Source organism: Dioscorea cayenensis, chromosome 12 (assembly GCF_009730915.1).
Source record: "Dioscorea cayenensis subsp. rotundata cultivar TDr96_F1 chromosome 12, TDr96_F1_v2_PseudoChromosome.rev07_lg8_w22 25.fasta, whole genome shotgun sequence".
Taxonomy (NCBI): domain Eukaryota; kingdom Viridiplantae; phylum Streptophyta; class Magnoliopsida; order Dioscoreales; family Dioscoreaceae; genus Dioscorea; species Dioscorea cayenensis.
This window is the reverse complement of record NC_052482.1, coordinates 11967685-11993591: the sequence shown is the minus strand read 5'-3', so window position 1 is coordinate 11993591 and position 25907 is coordinate 11967685. Positions and strand designations below refer to the sequence as shown.

Sequence of the window (25907 nt, the reverse complement as noted above, 5' to 3'; positions counted from 1 at the left end):
GTTTTTATGTTACTTTTATACAGGTAGGGTTGTGAGGCCGAGTATGAAGGAAATAGGCCAATGTGGATCATAATGCACCTATTTTGAAGGAGATCTTGCTAAGGTTCAAACGCGAAGACATAGGTCAGGTGTGAGATGCTAGAGTGTGTGCCAACCTATTCGTATTCGAGTGAGCACATTCATTTGGAGTGGCACAAAGGCAGTCACACTCGAGCATTCTGATTTATGCATATAAGAACAAGAGATCCACCAACGTGTACATCATTGAAGAAGCAAGTGATTCACGACGTAAATGTGTGCCCGTTTGCATTACCCCAAATGAAAGTATGGAATTTGGGAGTATTTCCGGTAGAGCACTGTAACGGGTAAATGTAGAAAACACTGTAGCGAGTACTGTAGCAGCCCGGCCGAGAAATCAGAGAAACAGAGAATCCACACGGGCATGTGGAAATTCCACAGGGGCGTGTGACATCATACACGGCCGTGCAATCGCCCGATTCCAGCCCTATTTAAAGCCGATTTCAGCCCCGATTTCAGCATTCTTTTCTCCATCTTTTCCCAAACTTGTGAGAAGGTTTCGGCTAGGGTTTCGAGTTGTATTGGCCAAGGTTTTGAAGAGGTTCTACGGCTCCGACATCGTGATTCCATTAGGAAGAAGGTTGGTAGGGGAGCTTCGATCGAGGCATATCCAATACCGGACGAAGGAATCCTTGGACGACGAGTAGAGGACTTTCCACAAGACCATCGACACGACCATCGAGGGGTTTTTTTTATGGATTTATTGCTTTTACATTCAATTTCTTTGATTGTACTTAGCTCCATGAAGAGCTAAACCCCTAGTGGGTACTTGGGTGATTGTCAACCCTAGGATGTACTCGTTTGATTGAACTTCTTTATTATGCTTTCAATAAATTGATGTTTATTGTGAGTTCCAACCTTGAATGCTTGACTGTATGAACATTTCCCCTAGAGTGACACTAGGGTTGAAAGTTCTTGTTGGTAACCTTGTGAGTGAGTGACACACCACGAGCTTTAGACAAAGCTAGGTTCGAAAGGGTTGAGAGGGTGAGTCGAGAGGTACAGGAGCGTCCCCTTTCCCCTCCGACGTGATAGATTCTACCTCCGTTCCTTGAGTTCTTTGCAGCCATAATAGAGTGAATGGTCTAAGGGATGAACCTCCGCTTGGACCTAGTTGCGCGTGCAATGGGGTGGAGCGTTGAGGGGATCTTAGTATCTAGGCTTAATTATGGCTAGGGACCTTCCACCTGGACCAAAGGGTTAGGTCTATAATTAGGAAGCAATTTATCACTTGGAATCCCTAGAGCCCATTGCAACTTTATTCGAGTGCGAGGTTGAGAGGTTACTTAATCTCTCCTCCGGGACATGAATAGAGTTAGGCATAGTTGACCTTAGATTTGGGACTATGTATGTAAGGATTTCCACAACTCGCCATTACATCGATTAGGAAGCATAATAGAGATTTCTTGGACTTGAAATGATTTTCCTAGGTGAAGCATCATCCGAGTACCCCATCTTTATCGATTTCCTTACCCTTTTCTTTATTCTTGCTCTCTCACTTGTTTCTTTTATTATTGAGAATTGAATCAATTTCACACCAATGATTATTGATCTTCCACATAGCTAAGAACCAAATTAACTATTTTCATTCCCTACTCCCTGTGGATTCGACCCCGCTCACCCGGGATTATTACTTCGACAAACCCGTGCACTTGCGGGATATAAGCAAGGGGTACTTGTTACGCCACCAATGAGGTCACCGCATCGATTTCATGGATACCAGCCACCCTTTTCTTCTCCCTAGCATTCCATTGGTAACTATTTAACCCCATTTCCTCAATTAATTGACGAGCTTCATCGGGGGTTTTGCTACCTAAGGTACCTCCTGCTTCTGCATCCAAGAGTTGCCTTGTACTCGGGTTCAAACCATTGTAGAAGGTTTGAACAATCATCCACTCCGGCAATCCGTGTTGCGGACAATGTCTCAGGAGTTCCTTGAACCTTTCCCATATCTCAAATAGAGACTTCAATTCCAACTGAATAAAGGACGAGGTCTTATTCTTAAGCTTTGCTGATTTTCTGGGCGGGAAATAACGGGCTAGAAAAGCTTCTACCATCTCCTCCCATGTAGTGATTGACGCTCTAGGTAATGAGTGTAGCCACTGCTTCGCTTTCTCCTTCAAGGAAAATGGGAAGGCTCTCAATTTGATGGCATCATCCGTAAACCCATTTATCTTCAGCATGTCGCATACCTCGAGAAAGCTCTTTATATGACTATTTGGATCCTCATCGGCCAAACCGTTGAATTGTGCGAACTGCAGCAGCATATGGATGAATGTCGGCTTTAGCTCGAAGTTCTGAGCTGTAATTGGAGGATGGACAATACTCGATTGCGTCCCCAACACTGAAGGTCTGGCATAGTCGGATAGTGTTCGCTGTTGCTTATTCTGTCCTGCCATGTTTTCAGATTCCTCTCCTTCCAAATCAACTGAAATATGCTGTTCTTCCATAGGTTCTTTCCCTTTTCTTCTAAGTGTACGTTCAAGCTCAGGGTCTCCTTCAATCAATATTGATGGATTCCGTCGGGTCATAACCTGGAACTGCAACAAAAAGAAAGAAAAAGAAAATCAGAACGATGATAGAATGAGAAGATATGAAACACAATATATGGTGAAATAACTAAGAAAACAAAGTGCAAAGTATATCTAAATGCCTACTCCCTGGCAATGGCGCCAAAAACTTGACAAGGTCCCCTTGTGTATATCCCGCAGGTGCACCAGTTTGTCGAAGTAATAATCCCGGGTGAGCGGGGTCAAATCCACAGGGAGTAGGGAGTAAAAACACTTAATTTGATTCTTAGCTATGTGAAAGATCAACGATAAGGAGTGTGATAATGATTCAATTCTCAACAATAAAAGCAACAAGAAAGAGAGCAAAAGTAAAGAAGGGGGTAAGGCAATCGATAAAGATGGGGTACCCGGATAATGCTCCGCCTAGGATAATTGTTTCAAGTGCAAGAACCCTCTATTATGCTTCCTAATCAATGCAATGGTGAGTCATGGAAATCCTTAATTACATAGTCCCAAATCTAAGGTCAACTATGCCTAACCCTATACATGTCCCGGAGGAGAAATCGAACAATCTAAACACCTCGCACTCGCATAGAGTTGCAATGAGCTCTAGGGATTCCAAGTGATAAATCTCTTCCTAATTATAGACCTAACCCTTTGGTCCAGGTGAAAGGTCCCTAACCACAATTGAGCCCTAGATACTAAGATCACCACAACGCTTCACTCCGTTGCACGCGCAACTAAGCCCCAGCGGAAGTTCATCCCTTAGACCATTCACCCTATTATGGCCACAAAGAACTCGAGGAACGGAGATAGAATCTATCACACCGGAGGGGAAAGGGCACGCTCCTGTACCTCTCGACTCACCCTCTCAACCCTCTCCAACCAAGCTTCGTCTAACGCTTGTGGTGTGTCACTCACTCACAAGGTTACCAACAAGAACTCTCAATCCTAGTGTCACTCTAGGGGAAATGTTCATACAAAGAAGCATTCAAGGTTGGAACTCACAATAAACATCAATTTACTGAAAGCATAATAAAGAGGTTCATAGAAACAAATACATCCTAGGGTTCACAATACCCGAGTACCCACTAGGGGTTTAGCTCTCCATGGAGCTAAGTACAATCAAAGAAATATATGTAAAAGCAATGAATCCATAAAGAAACCCCCTCGATGGTCGTGTCGATGGTCTTGTCGAGAGTCCCTCTACTCGTCGCAAGGGATCCTTTGTCCGGCCTAGGATACATCTTGCCGGATCGGTGCCGACGAAAGCTCTCCCAATAATCTTCTTCCAAACGACACGCGATGTCGGAGCCATAGAACCTCTCCAAAAACCTAGCCAATACCCCTCGAAACCCTAGCCAAAGCCCTCTTGCAAGTTGTTGAAAAGATGGAGAAAAGAATATCAAAATCGGGGCTGAATCGGCTTTAAATAGGGCTGGAATCGGGAGACTACACGGACGTGGATGCTCCACGCGCCCGTGCGGAATTTCCATACAGGCGTGGATAATTTCCACACGCCCGTGTGGATTCTCTGTTTCTCTGGTTTCTCGGCTGGCTGTGAACAGTGCTGCTACAGTACATACTACAATGTTGCTGCTGTGCTCTGCTACAGTATTCGGCCTGAATAGCTTCCCAATTCCATACTTTCATCGGGGTAACGTAAACGGGCACACGTTCACGTCGTGGATCACTTGCTTCTTCAATGGTGTACACATTGGTGGAGCTCTTGTTCTATGTGCATAAGTCAGAATGCTCGAATGTGACTGCCTTTGTGCCCGTCCAAATGGATGTGCCCACTCGAATACGAGGAGGTTGGCACACACTCTAGCATCTCACATCGACCTATGTCTTTGCGTTTGAACCTTAGCAAGATTTCCTCCAAAAACTGGTGCATTGTGATCCACATTGGCCTATTTCCTTCATACTCGGCCTCACAACCCTACCTACATAAAAGTAACATAAAAACACACATATTAGTGTAAAACCCGAGAAAAGTAATGCTCAACATAAGGAATGAACGCTTTGCATTCGTATCGCACAAGCACTTATCAAAAGCATTTAAAAATCAAGACACCAACACTCATGCTTATTCATGCAAACTCTAATCTAAGATTTAGGAAAGCAGTAAAAACATGGGTTGCCTCCAAAGAAGCGCTTGTTTAATGTCACTAAGCTTGACGTACATTATCTTACCTCACGGGAGCTCATAGATGAAGGTTGCCCTTTTACCCATAACTTGAAAGCATGATGAGCAAAGCCTCTTGAATGTGGAGGGTGAGTTATCAGGCTTGGTACCACTAGCAAAGATTCATCCAACTGGTTCAGTTCGCACACATCCCCGATAGCCGTAGGATGTTTCCAGTGCCGTCTCCTCACCCGCTTCATCTTCTGGAGCACCGTCTTCATGATCCCCAGGGTAGATGGTACTTTCTCCTCTAGACCAAGCACCATTACTTCTTCATTAACCTCATCTTGGTCTAGTGATAAACGCCTAAATGTATGTATTTTATACGTATTAATTTTGTATTACGTGTGTATATTTTAATGAATTGATGCCCGTTTATGTGTAATTTGGTTATTTCGGTGTTGCAGATCTTAAAAGAGCCGAACGAAGCTCAAAAATGCAAATTTGATGAATTCGACACCAAAAACTGCATTTTTGGGGTCCTAGCACTGTAGCGTTACTGTAGCTGATCACTATTTATGCTGCGGGCATTTGGCTATGAGCTTCACGGGCTCCATGCGCCCGCATGGGTGCCCGTGAGGTTTGCTGGAATTTCACAACCCTCTGTACTGTAGCAAAAACACTGTAGTACCGGCATGTTTTCTGGGCATTTGGCTGTGAGCTTCACGGGCTCCATGCGCCCGCATGGACTGACGGGATATAAATGAAATCGATTTTTCTAGGGCAAGGAGGGGAGTTTTTGGGGGAGTTCCTGGAGCCGATTTTCACCAGTCTTTAGCAGGCAAGATCACACGTTTTGGAGAAGGAAAATCAAAAGGAGAAGCTCTGTTTTGGCTAGATCTTCATCGATCTCTTCTTTGGGAGTTTGTAGACGACGAGGGAAGCCGCCGCCATCGCAGCGTCCGTGGAAGCATTTTTACCTAGCTTGGCTTGTCTTCCTACTTCTATTGTTTGAGGGAGTTTTCTTATGCCATTTGTAGTTGTTTTCATGGACTTGTTGCTTGTATTTGTTTGCATGGACAAGTAGACCCCAAGGTCACCGGATACCGGTGAACCTTTGGGTGAACTTGTGTATTTGGATGATTTAATTTTGTCTATTGCAATTGTTGTGTTTTTGTGATTCATTCTTGGTGCATTTGATGTGTTGCTTACATGAGAACTCTGTAAACCAACTGCTAGGTTGTACTTGGTAGGGTGACCATCGCCCTTGTACTAGACACACCAAGTTTGGAAGGGATTCATGTACGAATACGCCGTGACCATCGGGTATTTTGTACCCCTCCACCATTAGGGCTAGACCAAGTTGTGTTCCAGCCCTAATTAGTGATTTCCCCACTTGTTAATGCAATTCTGTGTCAATACTTATACCGGATTAGGGGTTAATTGCCGTGACTATCGGGTTGATCTAATTTAGGAAATCTCTAGGTCCAAACCTTCAATTGTATGACATTCTTAGCATCCTTTGCACTTTAGTAGCACCTAGGGAATCCGCATCCGTGACCATTTCTTTCCCTTGATTTTATATCCCTACCTTATCATAGACTCCATTTGTAGTTCTTTTATTTCAAGTAATAGATTAGAGAAACCCTTCAAATCATTCGGCTAGACAATACGCAAAGAGGAAGTAAGAGTAGATTCTTGGGCCCAGGGAATACGACCCTCTCGTGCTCGCACGAGGGGTATTACTTGATGACTCCGTGCACTTGCGGATCGCTCATCATCTAGTAACCCTTTGTACGGGTCCGGATTGAACATTTCCTGCACATATTCATCAATTATCTCATCAGTAGTGACGAGAATATAGAGAGTATCATCAAAGTCAAGAGAATGCCACATGGCTTCGGCGAGGCGGTAAGTGAGCTTATCATCTCCAACCCTCAATATCAACTCCCCGCAGTCCATGTCAATCACTTCCTTGAAAGTGCGCAAGAATGGCCTCCCAAGTATCAAAGGAACATCTACATCCTTATCAATGTCCAACACCACGAAGTCTATATGAAATATATACTTGTTAACCATGACAAGCACATCTTCAATGATGCCCCTCAGATGTCTCACCGTTCGGTCCGCCAATTGTAATGTCATCCGAGTGGGCCTAGGCTCTGCCAAGCCTAATTTCTTGAAGAAAGTATATGGCATAACGTTGATACTGGCAATAGAGTCCGCTAATGCCATTTCTTCACCCATATTACTAATGTTGCATGGAATGATGAAACTTCCAGAGTCTTTCTTCTTATTCGGCATATTCTTTTGCAACACCACCGACCAAGAGGCATCTAAGATCACTGATGCACTGTCCTTCAACTTCCTCTTATTGGTCAATAAATCTTTCAATAATTTAGCATACTGAGACATTTGAGACAATGCCTCCACAAAAGGAATGTTGATATGCAATTGCTTAAATAGACCCAAGAACTTCCTGTATTGCTCATCATTTTGGTCATTCTTCAATCTTGATGGATAAGGAATTCTCGGCTTGTAAGGTGGGGGTGCCACCTTCTTCTCCTTATTCGCTCTCTTCTCAACCTCCACAAACTCGGGTGGTTCAACATTGGTCTTCTCACTAGGAGGTCTACCTTCAACTTCACGACCACTTCTTGAAATGATTTCCTTCACTTATTCTCTTGGATTAGTCTCGGTGTTGCTAGGTAGACTCCCTTGACATCTCTCTGATAAAGACTTCGCAATTTGCCCCACTTGGTTTTCTAGGTTATGCAATAAAGCGATGTGGTTGCGAAGTGTAGCTTCGACCGACTGAAACTGATTGTCCGATGTTTCCACAAACCTGGGCAAGGCTTTCTCTAAATCGCTTATCCGGGTCTCCAAACCTGAAACACAATTCTCAATGGTTGGGGCTTGTTGTTGTTGGAAACCCGGGGGTGCTATGGCCTTCTGCTGCCCTTGGTTGTTACTCCATGAAAAGTTGGAGTGGTTCTTCCAACCCGGATTGTAAGTATTGCTATATGGGTTACCTTGGTTCCTCATGGCATTACCTACATAATCAACTTGCTCAACTGAAGATGCATCTCCAATATAAATAGGGCAATCGGTTGGAGCATGTCCTTCCCCACAACCTGTGCAAGCCGTTACGGCCGCTAATCTTTTAGATGTTAGAAGATCTAACTTCTTGTTCAATGATTCCACTTGGGCCGCTAAGGAAGTGACTGCGTCTATTTTTTGAAGTCCGGTGACATTTTTCCTTTCCCGCGCATTCCACTAATAACTATTCACGGCCATATATTTAACTAATTGTCGGGTTTCTTCTGGGGTTTTACTCCCCATTGTACCTCCTGCGGCGGCATCTAGCAACTGCCTTGTACTCGGATTCAACCCATTATAAAAAGTTTGAATGATCATCCATTCGGGAAATCAATGTTGTGGGCACCTCCTCAAGAGATCCTTGAAGTGCACCCATGTCTCAAACAATGATTTTAATTCTATCTGCACAAACGATGATATCTCATTGTGAAGCTTGTCCCGACTTCCCTGGAGGAAAGTATCTACCAAGAAAAGCTTCAACCATCGCATTCAAAGTCGTGATGGATGCTTTTGGCAAGGAATGAAGCCACTGCTTGGCTCTTCCCTTGAGAGAGAATGGGAAAGCCCTCAATCTAATAGCATTATCTGATACACCTTTAATCTTCAGCACATCACAAACTTCCAAGAAGTTCTCTATACGGTTGTTTGGATCCTCATTGTCCAAACCATTGAACTGCGCTGACTACTGTATCATTTAAATGAATGCCGGCTTTAGCTCAAAGTTCGGAGTTGTAATCGGGGGTCGCACAATACTAGATTGTGTGCTCAAAAATGAGGGTATAGCATAATCAGAAAGTGTTCTCTGTTGCTCATTCTGTTCTGTCATATTATCTCGCCCTTGATCTTCCACTTCAACTCAGATTGACTATTCTTGTACAGGTTCTTTTCGCATTCTTCTAAGTATTCGCTCAAGCTCAGGATAACCTTCAACAATTTATGAAGGATTCCCTCCGGTCATAACCTCGACCTGCAACCAAAAAGAAAAGGAAAATCAGAATGATGATGAATAAGAAAATTGACAAGGTCCCCTTGAGTATATCCCGCAAGTGCACGGGTTTGTCGAAGTAAAAATCCTGGATGAGCGGGTATCATATCAACAGGGAGTAGGGAATAAAAACACTTAATTCGCTTCTTAGCTATGTGAAAGATGAATAGTGATATATGTGACAATGATTCAATTCTCAAAAGTAAAAAAAACAAGTAAGAAAGCACAAGTAAAGGAGAAGGTAAGGCAATCGATAAAGATGGGGTACCTGGATATTGCTCTGCCTAGGACAATCATTTCAAGTGCAAGAACCCTCTATTATGCTTCCAAATTAATGCAATAGTGAGTCGTGGAAATCCTTGATTACATAGTCCCAAATCTAAGGTCAACCATGCCTAACTCTATATATGTCCCGGAGAAGAGATTGGAAAACCTCTCAACCTCGCACTCGCATAGAGTTGCAGTGAGCTCTGTGGATTCCAAGTGATAAATCTCTTCCTAATTATAGACCTAACCCTTTAGTCCAGGTGGAAGGTCCCTAACCACAATTAAGCCCTAGATACTAAGATCACTTCTTTGCTTCTCTCCATTGCACTCGCAACTAAGCCCCAGCGGAAGGTCATCCCTTAGACCATTCACTCTATTATGGCCGCAAAGAACTCAAGGAACGAAGGTAGAATCTATCACGTCGGAGGGGAAAAGGGACGCTTCTGTACCTCTCGACTCACCCTCTCAACACTCTCTAACCTAGCTTCGTCTAACACTCGTGGTGTGTCACTCACTCACTAGGTTACTAACAAGAACTCTCAACCTTAGTGTCAATCTAAGGGAGTATTCAAACAAGAAACCATTTAAGGTGGGAACTCACAATAAACATCACTTAATTGAAAGCATAATAAAGAGATTCAATTAAATGAATACATCCTAGGGTTCACAAATATCCAAGTACCCACTAAGGGTTTAGCTCTCCATGGAGCTAATTACAATCAAAGAAAAAGAATGTAAAAGCAATGAATCCATAGAAAAACCCCTCGATAATTGTGTTGATGGTCTTGTGGAGAGTCCTCTACTCGTTGAAAAGGGTCCTTTGTCAGGCCTAGGATACACCTCGCCGGATTGGTGCCGACGAAAGCTCTCCCAATAGCCTTCTTACAAATGACGCGCGATGTCAGAGCCGTAGAACCTCTCTAATACCCTAGCCAATACCCCTCAAAACCTAGCCGAAGCCCTCTCTCTAGTTGTGGAAAAGATCGAGAAAAGAATACTGAAAACGGTGCTGAATCGGTTTTCAATAGGGCTGGAATCAGGGATCCACACGCCCCTGTTCTGTAGTTTTCTCGGCCGGCTGTGAACAGTGCTTCTATAGCACTTTGCTACAGTGCTCTTCTACAGTATCTGGCCTAAAAATACTTCCCGAATCCATACTTTCATCGATTTAACGCAAACGGGCACACGTTCACGTTATGGATCGCTTTGCTTCTTCAATGACGGATAAGTTGATGGAGATCTTGTTCTATGTGCATAAGTCATAATGCTTGAGTATGACTACCCTTGTGCCCCTCCAAATGGTTGTACTAACTCAAATACGAGGAGGTTGGCACACACTCTAGCATCTCACACCCGACCTATGTCTTCACGTTTGAACCTTAGCAAGATTTCATGTAAAATCAGTGCATTATGATCCACATTGGCTTCTTTCCTTCATAATCGGCCTCACAACCCTACCTGCATAAAAGTAACATAAAAACACACATATTAGTGTAAAACCCGATGAAGATAATGCTTAACATAAGGAAAGAATGCTTCGCATTCATATCGCACAAGCACTTATCAAACTCCCCCACACTTATGCTTTTGCTTGTCCTCAAGCAAAAATTAAACATTTTGTGCATAGATAAAGGAAATATTGGAAGTTCTTGGCCTTAGGTCCACCAAAGTATACAAAGAGAGGATTCTATAAGTAAGGGAAATTTCAACACTACACATAAAAAAATCAAAGCTCTAGCTAAAAATTTGAATCAAAAAGGACAACAAACCAGAAATCATGAAAGTGTGTGGACTCACTCAAGTCAACCCAAAGTATACTTCTCACAGCTCTAAGTACAAGGGACTTATTCATCTATGACAAGAAAACAACACCAACTTCAAAGATTGTAGTAGCTTCACACATTCTCTAAGGTAGCCCTTTCCCAAGCGGCCGCTAAGGTGGCTTTCACACTTTCGAGGTGGTAGCTCTTTCTACCGAGGTGGTAGCTTGCACTCATCCTATGAGATAGCTCTTTCTCTCATTAGGGCATAACTAGTATCCGACTTATGAGAGTAGCTTCATACTTCATAGGTGGTAGCTCTTTCCACCCAAAATGGCAAATAAACAAGAAAACTATTTTGTTCATTCTTTTCATTTTTTTTTTAAAATTTAACACAAGAAACAACTATAACTAGTCCTTTTAACATCGAACATGAGTTTCCAAAAGAGTTTAAAGAGTGAGTTGTGCAACGAATTAAATCTGACAAAAATTCCTAGAAATTCAAATAAAACTAGAGCATGAAGACATTCAATGTTGAAAATTCTTCTAACTCAAGAATGCAATCAATGCAACTAAGTTGAACCACCATTGGCTTTGTGAGCATGTATATCAATCAAGAATAATAGAAAAGATGTGTGCACTGTGAAACTCCGCCCCACACTTAAGTTGTACATTGTCCCCAGTGTACACATGCAAGCTCACTCATGACGTATATAAATCAAGAATATATGTGCGACAGGCAATCAAAATAATACTATCCTGAGTCCTAGTGTTGCGTTTGATGAAGCTAAATCCTTGGGAGTAGTGTTCCAATGGGTTGTGAAGCTCACCCGACCAAGTGCCAAATCACTTTGGCCATGCCCATGACAAAGTCTCAATTCTCAAGATGACAAGACCACCTGCACACATACACGAGAGGGTTCAGTGAAGCTCAATAAAAACAAAATAACTCGAGTATATAAAAGATAGAACAATAAATACAACTCGAGATGCAAAATGAAAATAACTCAGAAGGAGAGTCCTTTTTGAGTGAACAAGTCCAAAATAAAGTGCATAAAAGTAAGAAATGGAAATAAAATCAAATGTCAGTGTCGCGCTCTGGGTCCTATGCTACTGCTGGTGGTGAGGACGCACATGGTGGGTCCACCGGTGTCGGTATAGGTGATGAGGAAGATGCTGGAGGAGCTGAGGGGGTCTGAGGAAACCTCAGTCGCAAAACAAATGATGAGGTGATGTCTCGCTCTAAGATCTGCTGTAGTATATTGAAAACTGCCATGAACTCTGTGTACTAAGCATCATTCGCAGAACTAATCTCAGCAATCTCTGTACGAGCCTCAACTAACTCTGTCCGTATCACCCCTACAGCACTCTCGAGCCTCTCAAAGCGATCATGGGATCTAGATGGTGAAAACATATGTACGGGGGGGTACGTCCTCTGGCACTGGAGGTGCCTCGGTCTCCATCGATGCTGGCTGATGCTCGGGGCAGGCTGAGAAGCCTCAGCATCATCTTCCTCATCCTCAGTTGTCTCTGGAGCTAGTACCACCAAAGCATAAACCCCTGTCCAAACCCTGCGGATCATGCCCATCATTCTCATCATCTCTAGGCTCAGAGGAGCGGGTATACTCATCTTCTCAAATCTGTGAACTTTGTCCAATAGACTGATAAGGTCCCCTTACGTATATCCCGCAAGTGGACGGGTTTGTCGAAGTAATAATCCTGGCTGAGCGGGTATCGAATCCACAGGGAGTAAGGAATAAAAACACTTAATCTGCTTCTTAAATATGTGAAAGATCAGTAGTCATAAGTGTGATAATGATTCAATTCTGAAGAGTAAAAACAGCAAGTAAGAGAACACGACTAAAATAGGAGGTAATGCAATCAATAAAGATGGGCTACTCGGATAATGCTCCACCTAGGACAACCGTTTCAAGTGCAAGAACCCTCTATTATGCTTCCTAATCAATGCAATGGTGAGTTGTGGAAATCCTTAAATATATAGTCCCAAATCTAAGATCAACTATGCCAAACTCTATACATGTCCCGAAGGAAAGACTAGATAACCTCTCAACCTCGCACTCGAATAGAGTTGCAATGAGCCCTAGGGATTCCAAGTGATAAATCTCTTCTTAATTATAGACCTAACCCTTTGGTCCAGGTGGCAGGTCCCAAACGATGATTAAGTCCTAGATACTAAGATCACCTCAACGCTTTAATCCATTGCACGCGTAACTAAGCCCCAGCGGAGGGTTATCCCTTAGACCATTCACTCTATTATGAATGCAAAGAACTCGAGGAATGGAGGTAGAATCTATCACGTCAGAGGGGAAAGGGGACGCTCCTGTACCTCTCGACTCACCCTCTCAACTCTCTTCAACCTAGCTTTGTCTAACGCTCGTGGTGTGTCACTCACTCACAAGGTTACCAACAAGAACTCTCAACCCTAGTGTCACTCTAGGGGAAATGTTCATACAATCAAGCATTCAAGGTTGGAACTCACAATAAACATCAATTAATTGAAAGCATAATAAAGAAATTCAATGAAACAAATACATCCTAGGGTTCACAAATACCCAAGTATCCACTAGGGGTTTAGCTCTCCATGGAGCTAAATACAATCAAAGAAATAGAATGTAAAAGCATTGAATCCATAGAGAAACCCCCTCGATAGTCGTTTCAATGGTTATGTGGAAAGTCCACTACTCGTCATCCAAGGATTCCTTTGTCCAGTATAGGATACGCCTCAACGGAAGCTCACCTACCAACCTTCTTCCAAAGGAATGACGATGTCGGAGGCATAGAATCTCTCCAAAACCCTAGCCAATACCTCTCAAAACCCTAGCCGAAGCCCTCTCTCAAGTTGTGGAAAAGATGGAGAAAAGAATACTTAAATCGGGGCTGCATCAGCTTTAAATAGGGCTCTAATCGGGGATCCACACGCCCTTGTGAATGCCCCTGTGGATTTTTCAGACTGGCGTCTGGAATTTCCACACGCCCATGTGGATTCTTTGTTCTGTGGTTTTCTCAGCCGGCTGTGAATGGTGCTTCTATAGTACTTTGCTACAGTGTTGCTACAATACTCTGCTATAGCATCCGGCCTGAAATACTTCCCGAATCCATACTTTCATCGAGGTAATGCAAACGTGCACACGTTCACGTCGTGGATCACTTTGCTTCTTCAATGACGGATAAGTTGATGGAGATCTTGTTCTATGTGCATAAGTCGGAATGCTTAAGTGTGACTGCCCTTGTGCCCCTCCAAATGGTTGTGCTAACTCAAATACGAGGAGATTGGCACACACATTAGCATCTCACACCCGACCTATGTCTTTGCGTTTGAACTTTAGCAATATTTTCTCCAAAATCGGTGCATTGTGATCTACATTGGCTTCTTTCCTTCATAATTGGTTTCACAACCCTACCTGCATAAAAGTAACATAAAAACACACATATTAGTGTAAAAACCCGAGAAAAGTAATGCTCAACATAAGGAAAGAATGCTTCGCATTCATATAGCACAAGCACTTATCATAGACCCATACCCAGCACTAATCTCGTAATGTAGGGGCCTGAGAAGATCGCTCCTAATCTGGCGTAGTGCCCCTGGTGTCTAATATACTAATCAATGATGTGTCCTAGGTGAATCGGCACACGTTGCACCATCGAGCATAGGTACAGAAGCTCCTGCCAGCTCAGCACACCAGTGCTATCACCATGGCCATTCACCGACCTCCTCATAAGGGCATGTAGATATCGGTATGCAGGTTGGGAAAGGCACGTGGCCTTGGACACTCTCGGTTCATATTGGCACTGACGACATAGTGCTCGATAAGCTCTCTACGGGGTCAAAGCTCCAGGATAATCTGTCGGTAACTGAGAATACTCCTCGGTTTCTGTGAACGCCTCCTCATATAAGACAAGAAAAACTAAAAACTGAGTGATGCTCAAACTATTGTGGTGTTCAAGTGCTCTGAACTGAATGGCATTGAGGCTGTCGAAACTTGAGTAAGATCTCTCGAACTTGAACGATGACAGAACCTCCAATGTGAGCTCTCGGATAGCTGGCTCCCTAACCGTCAATAACTGCCTCCAACCACCTACTGATACGAGATCCTCGACTTCATCTGCAAACACATCTCACTGCTGTAGATCTCTCAATATACTAGTATCAAGGAATCGAGTCTGATCAAACCGTAGTCTCGACAATTGCTCAAATGGAGCCTGGTGCTCTGGAATAGTGAAACTCATACTATCAGGCTCGGACGGTGACTCACGCGGCTGCTTATCAGCTTGCTTCTTCGATCGAGGGGCTATAATCTGCAAAATTTGAAAGGAGATCAATCAAACAAGTCAACTAACCAATGCTGCAAAAATCCACACGGTCGTGCGGAATTTCTGCACTCCCATGTGTATCCACGGGGCGTGAAAACTGCACGACTGCGGCTCAAAAATCCAAAAATACAACGTACAATTACTTCTAACTCTTTTCTAAACATAAATAATCATTCTAATTGAAGAAGCAAAGCATTATTAACTAGATTCATCAATGAAAATTATGAATTGACGAAGAGAATGAAAAATAGGGCTTACCGACGAGTTGAGATGAGAGAATTTAAATTCGGCCGGAAAACCTCATGAAAATCCTACCAATTCGGCGCTACGAGGTCAGGGAATGATGTGTGAGTTCTCTCATATGAATAAAGGATGTGAAGAAGATGAGAAACGGCTATTCTTTAAAACGAAATCGTGCCTCTTGGTGTTATGTACATCCGCACGGGCGTGCGGAAATTACCCACGCTCGTGCGCCTCCATAAAAAAAAACAGCACAAGGCCAGGTGCATGCCCTGTCCGCTCTCGAAAAAAATCCACTGACTCTGAACATTCTCGCACGGGCGTGCAAAAAATACCCACGCACGTACGCCTGACCCACAGGGGTAGCCGCACGCCGCTGTGGCTTCTCTGGCCATCTGAGAAAATTTCCTAAATGTTCAGTACGCCCGTGCAAAAATACCGCAAGGGCGTGGACATTCATAGGTCCAGCTCACAGGGACAAGCGCAAGCCTCTGTGTCTTCTCGGGATCGAGAGAGCTCCTCTACAGAGATTCGCACGGGCGTACGAAAATTACCCACGCCCAAGCGAGTTTCATAAGGTCACCCACAGGGGCGAGTCCATGCCCCGGTTTGCTATCGGGATGAATCGCCAAACTCTACAGGAAATCACACGCCCGTGCGAAAATTACCCACGGGCATGTGATATACGCTTGGCCGTTCACAGTGGCCTCCGCCAAACTCTACAAGATTCCCTCGTATGGGTCCGGATTTAATATTTCCTACATGTATTCATCAACAATTTCATCAGTAGTGTCTCAAAAGTATAACGTATCATCGAAATAAAGAGAATACCGCAAGGCTTCAGCAAGGTGGTATGTAAGCTTCTCATCTCCAACTATCAAAGTTAGCTCTCCGCCGTCCATGTCAGTCAATGCCTTGGAAGTCAGCAAGAACGGTCCCCGAGTATCAAGGGTACATCCGCATCCTCATCAACGTCTAGCATGATAAAGTATCATCAAAATATATACTTGTCCACCTTGACAAGTACATCTTCGATGATACCCCTCGGATGTCTCACCGTTCGGTCCACCAATTGCAAAGTCATCTGAGTGGGCCTAGGCTCACCCAAGCCTAACTTTCGAAAGAAAATGTATGGCATGACGTTAATACTTGCCACTGATTCCGCCAATGTCATTTCTTCACCCATATTGCCAATGCTACATGGAATGATGAAGTTTCCCGGGCCTTTCTTCTTGTTCGGCATGCTCCTTTGCAACATCGCCGAGCATGAAGCATCTAGAATCACTGAAGCACTCTCCTCCAACTTCCTCTTGTTGGTCAACAAGCCTTTCAAGAACTTCACATACTTAGGCATTTGGGCCAATGGCTCAACAAAAGGAATATTGATGTGGAGTTGCTTGAACAAACTCATGAACTTCTTGTACTGTTCATCCCCTTGGTCATTTTCAATCTAGAGGGATAAGGGGTTCTTGGCTTGAAAGGTGGGGATGCCATCTCCTTCTCTTTGCTTGTTCCCTCTTCTACCTCTATAACCTCGGGTGCGTGTTCTTTTCGCATTTCACTCTGAAGTTTACCTTCAACCTCACGACCACTTCTCAAAGTGATCGCCTTTACTTATTCTCTAGGGTTGGTCTCTGTATTGTTCGGCAAGCTTCCATGTGGCCTTTCAGAGAGAGACTTCGCAATTTGCCCCACCTAATTTTCTAGGTTATGTAAAGAGGAGGTGTGGTTGCGAAGTGTGGCCTCAACTGATTCAAACCTTATATTTGAAGATTGCACAAATATAGTCAAGGCCTTCTTCTAATCATTCATTCGGGTATCCAAACCAAAAACTCTGTTTTCCACATGTGGAGCTTGTTGTTGTGGTTGGAAACCCGGTGTCCCCATGGCCTTTGGTGGACCCTGATTGCTCCATGAGAAATTGGGGTGATTCTTCCAACCCGTATTGTAGGTATTGCTATATGGGTTTCCTTGAGGTCTCGTTCCATTACCTACAAAATCGATGTTCTCCACCGAAGATACATCACCAATAGAGATCGGGCAGTCGGACGGAGCATGCCCTCCGCCACACCCAGTGCAACTAGTCAATGCCTCTACTCTATTTGAAGTTAGAAGATCTAACTTCTTACTCAAATTTTCCACTTGGGCCGCCAATGAAGTTACGGCATCTATCTCATGGAGACCGGCCACCTTTTTCTTCTCCCTAGCATTCCATTGATAGTTGTTTAACCCCATTTCTTCAATTAACTAACGAGCCTCATTGGGGGTCTTGCTACCTAAGGTACCTCCTACTGCTGCATCCAAAAGTTGCCTTATACTCGTGACAAGATCCCCTTGCGTATATCCCGCAAGTGCACGGGTTTGTCGAAGTAATAATCCCGGGTGAGTGGGTATCGAATCCACAGGGAGTAGGGAGTAAAGACACTTAATTCGATTCTTAGCTATGTGGAATATCAGCAATGATAAGTGTGACAATGATTCAATTCTCAACAATTAAAAGCAACAAGTAAGAGAGCAAAAGTAAGGAGGAGGTAAGGCAATCGATAAAGATGGGGTACTCAGATGATGCTTCACCTAGGATAATGGCTTCAAGTGCAAGAACTCTCTATTATGCTTCCTAATCAATGCAATGGTGAGTCGTGGAAATCCTTACATATATAGTCCCAAATCTAAGGTCAACTATGCCTAACTCTATTCATGTCTTGGAGGAGAGATTAAATAACCTCTCAACCTCGCACTCGAATAAAGTTGCAATGAGCTCTAGGGATTCCAGGTGATAAATCTCTTCCTAATTATAGACCTAACCCTTTGGTCCAGGCGGAAGGTCCCTAACCACAATTAAACCCTAGATACTAAGATCCCCTCAATGCTTCACTCCGTTGCACGCGCAACTAAGCCCCAGCGGAGATTCGTCCCTTAGACCATTCACTCTATTATGGCCGCAAAGAACTCGAGGAACGGAGGTAAAATCTATCACATCAGAGGGGAAAGGTGATGCTCCTGTACCTCTCGACTCACCCTCTCAACCCTCTCCAACCTAGCTTTGTCTAACGCTCGTGGTGTGTCACTCACTCACAAGGTTACCAACAAGAACTCTCAACCCTAGTGTCACCCTAGGGGAAATGTTCATACAAAGAAGCATTCAAGGTTAGAACTCACAATAAACATCAATTTATTGAATGCATAATAAAGAGGTTCAAAGAAACAAATACATCCTATGGTTTACAATACCTGAGTACCCACTAGGGATTTAGCTCTCCATGGAGCTAAGTACAATCAAAAAAATAGAATGTAAAAGCAATGAATCCATAAAAAAACCCCCTCGATGGTCGTGTCGATGGTCTTGTGGAGAGTCCTCTACTCGTCGTAAGGGATCCTTTGTCCAGCCTAGGATACACCTCGCCGTGTCGATGCCCACGAAAGCTCTCCCAATAACCTTCTTCCAAAAGATGCGTGATGTCAGAGCCATAGAACCTCTCTAAAAAACTAGCCAATACCCCTCAAAACCCTAGCCGAAGCCCTCTCTCAAGTTGGGGAAAAGATGGAGAAAAGAATACCAAAATCGGGGCTGAATCGGCTTGAAATAGGGCTGGAATCGGGCGACTCCACGGGCTTTAAATAATTCCACATGCCCGTGTGGATTCTCTGTTTCTCTGATTTCTCGGCCGGCTATGAACAGTCTTCGACCTGAATAACTTCCCAATTCCATATTTTCATTGGGGTAACGCAAACAGGCACACGTTTACGTCGTGAATCACTTGCTTCTTCAATGGTGTACATGTTAGTGGATCTCTTGTTCTTATATGCATAAATCAGAATGCTCGAGTGTGACTGCCTTTGTGCCCCTCCAAATGAATGTGCTCACTCGAATACGAGGAGGTTGGCACACACTCTACCATCTCACAACTGACCTATGTCTTCGTGTTTGAACCTTAGCAAGATCTCCTACAAAATAGGTGCATTATGATCCACATTGGCCTATTTTCTTCATACTTGGCCTCACAACCCTACCTGCATAAAAGTAACATAAAAACACACATATTAGTGTAAAACCTGAGAAAAGTAATGCTCAACATAAGGAATGAACACTTCACATTCATATCGCACAAGCACTTATCAACTCGGGTTCAAATCGTTGCAAAAGGTAAGAACAATCATCCACTCTGGAAATCCGTGTTGCGGGCACTTTCTCAGGAGCTCCTTGAACCTTTCCCATGTCTCAAATAGAGACTCCAATTCCAACTGAACAAAGGATTAGATCTCATTCGTAAGCTTCATGAACTTTTCGGGAAGGAAATAACGGGCAAGAAAAGCTTCTACCATCTCCTCCCATGTGGTAATTGATGCTCTAGGTAATGAGTGTAGCCACTACTTCGTTGTCCCCTTTAGGGAAAGTGGGAAGGCTCGCAACTTGATGGCATCATCCATAATCCCGTTTATCTTCAGCATATCACACATGTCAAGAAAACTCTCTTTATGATTGTTTGGATCCTCATCGGCCAAACTATTGAACAGTGCAGATTGTTGTAACATGTGGATGAATGTCAGCTTCAACTCGAAATGTGTCCTTAATAGTGAAGGTCTGGCATAATCAGATAATGTTCGTTGTTGCTCATTCTGTTGATCCATGTCTTCAGATTCTTCCATTTCCAAATCAGTTGGATTAGACTGTTTTTGCATAGGATCTTTCCCTTTTCTTCTAAGTGTACGTTCAAGCTTGGGATCTCCTTCAATCAATATTGAGGGATTCCCTAGGGTCATAACCTGGAGCTGCACCCAAAAAGAAAGAAAAAGAAATCAGAACGATGATAGAATAAGAAGATATGAAATAGAATGTATGGTGAAATTGCTAGGAAAACAATGTGCAAAGTATCTCTAAACGCCTACTCCCCGGTGATTAGTGCTTGTGCGTTATGAATGCGAAGCGTTCATTCCTTATGTTGAGCATTACTTTTCTCTGGTTTTTACATTAATATGTGTGTCTTTATGTTACTTTTACCTAGGTAGGGTTGTGAGGCCGAGTTGGATGGAAAGAGGCCAATGTGGATCATAATGCACTATTTCTGGAGGAAATATTGCTAAGGTTCAAACGCGAAGGCATAGGTTGGGTGTGAGATGCTAGAGTGTGTGCCAACCTCCTCGTATTTAATTGAACACAACCATTTGGAGGGGCACAAAGGCAGTCACACTCGAGCATTCCGACATATGCATATAAAACAAGAGCTCCACCAACTTACCCATCATTGAAGTAGCAAGTGATCCACGACTTGAACGTGTGCCCGTTTGCGTTACCCCGATGAAAGTATGGATTCGGGAAGCTATTCAGGACGGATTTTGTAGCAGAGCTCTATAGCAACAATGTGAAAATATACTGTAACAGCACTGTTCACAGCCGGCTGAGAAAACAGAGAATCAGAGAATCCACACGGGCGTGTGGAAATTATCGACACCCATGTGGAAATTCCACAGGGGTGTGTGACATTATACACGCCCGTGGAGTCGCCCGATTACAGCCCTATTTAAAGCCGATTCAGCCCCGATTTTCCTATTCTTTTCTCTATCTTTTCCTGAACTTGCGAGAAGGCTTCGGCTAGGGTTTTCAGGGGTATTGGCCAAGGTTTTGGAGAGGTTCTACGGCTCCAACATCGTCATTCCTTAGGAAGAAGGTTGGTAGGAGAGCTTCCATCTAGGCGTATCCTATACCGGACCAAGGAATCCTTGGACGACGAGTAGAGGACTTTCCATAAGACCATCGACACGACCATCGATGGGGTTTTTCTATGGATTCATTGCTTTTACATTCTATTTCTTTGATTATATTGAGCTCCATGGAGAGCTAAACGCCTAGTGGGTACTTGGGTATTTGTGAACCCTAGGATGTATTCATTTCATTGAATCTCTTTATTATGCTTTGAATTAATTAATGTTATTGTGAGTTTCAACCTTCAATGCTTGATTGTATGAACATTTCCCCTAGCGTGACACTAGGGTTGAGAGTTCTTGTTGGTAACCTTGTGAGTGAGTGACACACCACGAGCGTTAGACAAAGCTAGGTTGGAGAGGGTTGAGAGGGTTGAGTCGAGAGGTACAAGAGCATTCCTTTTCCCCTCCGACGTGATAGATTCTACCTCAGTTCCTCGAGTTCTTTGCAACCATAATAGAGTGAATGGTCGAAGGGATGAACCTCCACTAGGGCTTAGTTGCGCATGCAACGGAGTGAAGCGTTAAGGTGATCTTAGCATCTAGGGCTTAATCGTGGTTAGGGACCTTCCACCTCGACCAAAGCGTTAGGTCTATAATTAGGAAGAGATTTATCACTTGGAATCCCTAGAGCTCATTGCAACTCTATGCGAGTGCGAGGTGTTGAGATTGCTCGATTTCTCCTCCGGGACATGTGTAGAGTTAGGCATAGTTGACCTTAGATTTGGGACTATGTAATTAAGGATTTTCATGACTCACTATTGCATTGATTAGAAAGCATAATAGAGGGTTCTTGCACTTGAAATGATTATCCTAGGCGGAGCATTATCCGGGTATGACATCTTTATCGATTGCCTTACCCCTTCTTTACTTTAGCTCTATTATTTGTTGTTTTTATTGTTGAGAATTGAAAAATTTGCACACTTATCAATATTTATCTTTCGCATAGCTAAGAATCGAATTAAGTGTTTTTATTCTCTATTCCCTGTGGATTCAACACCCGCTCACCTGAGATTATTACTTTGACAAAACCGTGCACTTGCTGGATATACCCAAGGGGACCTTGTCAAGTTTTTGGCGCCGTTGCCGGGGAATAGGTGTTTAGAGATACTTTGCACTTTGTTTTATTAACTATTTCACCATACATTCTATTTCATATCTTCTTATTCTATCATCGTTCTGATTTTTTTTTCTTTCTATTTGGTGTAGCTCCAGGTTATGACCCGAGGGAATCCCTCAATATTGATTGAAGAAGATCCTGAGCTTGAATGCCCACTTAGGCGAAAAGGGAAAGAACCTGTACAAGAACAGTCTAATTCAGCTGATTTGGAAGCAGAAGAATCTGAAAACATGGCAGGACATAATGAGCAACACCGAACACTATCTGATTATGCCAGACCTTCAGTGTTGGGGACACAATCGAGTATTGTGCGTCCCTCGATTACAGCTCAGAACATCGAGCTAAAGCCGGCATTCATCCATATGTTGCAGCAGTCCGCACAATTCAACGGTTTAGCCGATGAGGATCCAAACAGTCATATAGAGAGCTTTCTCGAGGTGTGCGACATGCTGAAGATAAATGTGGTGACGGATGATGCCATCAAATTGAGAGCCTTCCCATTTTCCGTAAAGGGACGAGAGAAGCAGTGGCTACACTCATTACCTAGAGCATTGATCACTACTTGGGTGGAGATGGTAGAAGCTTTTCTAGCCCGTTACTTCCCTCCCAGAAAATCAGCAAAGCTTAGGAATGAGATCTCATCCTTTGTTCAGATGGAATTGGAGTCTCTATTCAAGATGTGGGAAAGGTTCAAGGAGCTCCTACGAAAGTGCCCGCAACATGGATTCCCAGAGTAGATGATTGTTCAAACCTTTTACAATGGTTTGAACTCGAGTACATGGCAACTCTTGGATGCGGTAGCAGGAGGTACCTTCGGTAGCAAGACCCCAATGACGCCCATAAATTGATTGAAGAAATGGGGTTAAATAGCTACCAATGGAATGCTAGGGTGAAGAAAAAGGTGGCCGGTCTCCATGAAATTGATGCGGTAACTTCATTGGCGGCCCAAGTAGAGAATTTGAGTAAGAAGTTAGATCTCTTAACTTCAAATAGAGTGGAGATGTTTCTTCAGTGGAAAATGTTGATTTTGTAGGTAATGGAATGAGACCTCAAGGAAATCCATATAGCAATACCTACAATTCAGGCTGGAAGAATCATCCCAACTTTTCATGGAGTAATCAAGGACCACAAAAGGCCATGGGACCATCGGGTTTCCAAAAACAACAAGCCCCTCAGGCGGAAAACAGAGTTTCAGGTTTGGAAACCCGAATGATGGACTTAGAGATGCACTTGGCGAGATTTGTGCAATCTGCGAATACAAGATTTGAATCAGTCGAGGCTATACTTCACAACCACACCACCTCTTTGCATAACCTTGAAAATCAGGTGGGGCAAACTGCGAAGTCTCTCTCTGAAAGGCCACATGGAAGTTTACCAAGCAACACCGAAACCAACCCTAGAGAGCATGTGAAGGTGATCACTTTGAGAAGTGGTTGTGAGGTTGAAGGTAGGCTTCCGAGTGAGAAGCCAAAAGAACACGCACCCGAGGTTATAGAGGTAGAAGAGGGGACAACCAAGGAGAAAGAGGTGGCATCCCCACTTTTCAGACCAAGAATCCCTTATCCCTCTAGATTGAAAAATGACCAAGGGGATGAACATTATAAGAAGTTCCTAAGTTTGTTCAAGCAACTCCATATCAATATTCCTTTTGTTGAGGCATTAGCTCAAATGCCTAAGTATGCAAAGTTCCTGAAAGACTTGTTGACTAACAAGAGGAAATTTGAGGAGAGTACTTCAATGGTACTAGATGCCTCATGCTCGGCGGTTTTGCAAAAGAACATGCCGAACAAGAAGAAGGACCCGGGAAGCTTCATCATTCCATGTAATATCGGCAATTTAGGTGAGGAAATGGCATTGGCGGACTAAGGGGCGAGTATCAATGTAATGCCATACACCTTCTTCCAAAAGCTAGGCTTGGGCGAGCCTAGGCCTACTCGGATGACGTTGCAACTAGCGGACCGAACGGTGAGACACCCGAGAGGCATCATTGAAGACCTGCTTGTCAAGGTGGACAAGTACATTTTTCTGGTTGACTTTGTAGTTCTAGATGTCGATGAGGATGCGGATGTGCCCTTGATACTTGGGAGACCGTTCTTGCGGACTTCCAAACCATTGATTGACATGGACGGCGAAGAGCTAACATTGAGAGTCGGAGATGACAAACTCACATATCTCCTTGCTGAAGCCATGCAGCATTCTCTCGACTTTGATGTCACTTTATACTTTTTAGACACTACTGATGAGCTTGTTGATGAATACATGCAGGAGATTTTCAACCTGGATCCATTTGAAGGTTTATTTCACCAAGAGGAGGGCAATGAAGAAGTCATGATGCTTTGTTCGACTGAAGAAGTAACATCTACTCCGGGGATTGTGAAGAAGGTGCTCCAAAAAATGAAGAGGACTAGCAGACGCCACTGAAAATGCTCCAAGGCTGTTGGAGACGTACATAAGCCAAAGACATTGGATGAACCATTGTTAGGTGGTCTGAAGCCCGATAGTATACCCTCTACCCTAAAGAGACTCTGCTCATCATGCTTCCAAGCCATGGGTAAGACGGCAACCTTCATTCATGAACCCCCGTGAGGTAAGGAAAGGTACGTCAAGCTAAGTGACGTTAAACAAGCGCTTCTTGGGAGGCAACCCAAGTGTTTGCATGAATAATTTGTTAAGTGTTGGTGTCTTAATTTTTACATGCTCGTGCTGCGATTTTATTATGGGTATTTAAAGTCATTGTGTGTTTTATGAGGAATTGGCAAAGTTTGGTCGTTTGTGCTCTATTTTATTGTTTTTCACTGGTAAAATTTGCATAATAGGGCAGGCTCTGAGTGTGTAAACATGTTCAGAGATTTTCTACAGAGCCTGCAGATATTTCTAAGTCATCCAGAGAAAACACACAGACGTGTGGAATTTCTGCACGCCCGTGGGTGTGTATTGTGAGCTCATCCAGGGAAGGCACAGGGGTGTGCAGTTACCCTTGTGGTCGACCATGCGACTGTCGCACGCTCGTGGGTAATTTCCGCACGGGCGTGTGAACTCCTGTAGAGTTTGGTAGATTTTCCCGAGAGCACACAGGGGTGTGGACTCACCCCTGTGGGCAACCTTGTGAACCACACATGGGCGTGGGGAATTTCCTCACGCCCGTGCGAAACTCTACAGAGAGATCCCTCCATCCCGAGAAGACATAGGGGCGTGTGGCTGCCACTGTGAGTTGGGCATGTGAATATCCACGCCCATGGGGAATTTCCGCATGGGCGTGTGGAATACTTGTATTTTTCTCGGATGTCCAGAGAAGCCACAGGGGCGTGCGGCTGCCCTTGTGGGTCGGGTGCACGGGCGTGGGTATTTTCTGCACACCCGTGCGAGAGCAGTCAGAGTCAAAGTAGCATTTTCCTGAGAGCACAGGGACGTGTGTACGCCCCTGTGGTGATCTTGAAGTAAGGCGCACGGGCGTGGGTAATTTCCACACACTCGTGTGGATGCACAGAATTCCAAGAGACGCCATTTTTTCCTTAAAAAGCTTGTGATCCATCTCATTCTTCATTCCCAATCGCCTGAAAACTACTTTTGATCTTCTGTTCGACTGCTCATCGTTGTTTTGGAGGATTTTTCTTCACATATCATACCGATTTTCAGAGTTTTCATATTTATTTCTTCGGTAACCTTTTCATCCTCTTTTCATCGCCAA

At 43.8% G+C, this 25907-nt stretch overlaps 3 non-coding genes across 3 annotated transcripts; 2 read left to right on the top strand and 1 right to left on the bottom strand.

The window, feature by feature from the left end:
* Positions 1-1980: 1980 nt before the first annotated feature.
* LOC120274293 lies at positions 1981-2087 on the top strand. Its single transcript, XR_005540823.1, has one exon. It is a non-coding gene; the product is annotated as a small nucleolar RNA R71 (small nucleolar RNA).
* A 17480-nt stretch (positions 2088-19567) lies between these two features.
* On the top strand, positions 19568-19674 carry LOC120274257. The gene has a single exon (XR_005540788.1). It is a non-coding gene; the product is annotated as a small nucleolar RNA R71 (small nucleolar RNA).
* A 3165-nt stretch (positions 19675-22839) lies between these two features.
* On the bottom strand, positions 22840-22946 carry LOC120274296. The gene has a single exon (XR_005540826.1). It is a non-coding gene; the product is annotated as a small nucleolar RNA R71 (small nucleolar RNA).
* Between the last annotated feature and the right edge of the window lie 2961 nt (positions 22947-25907).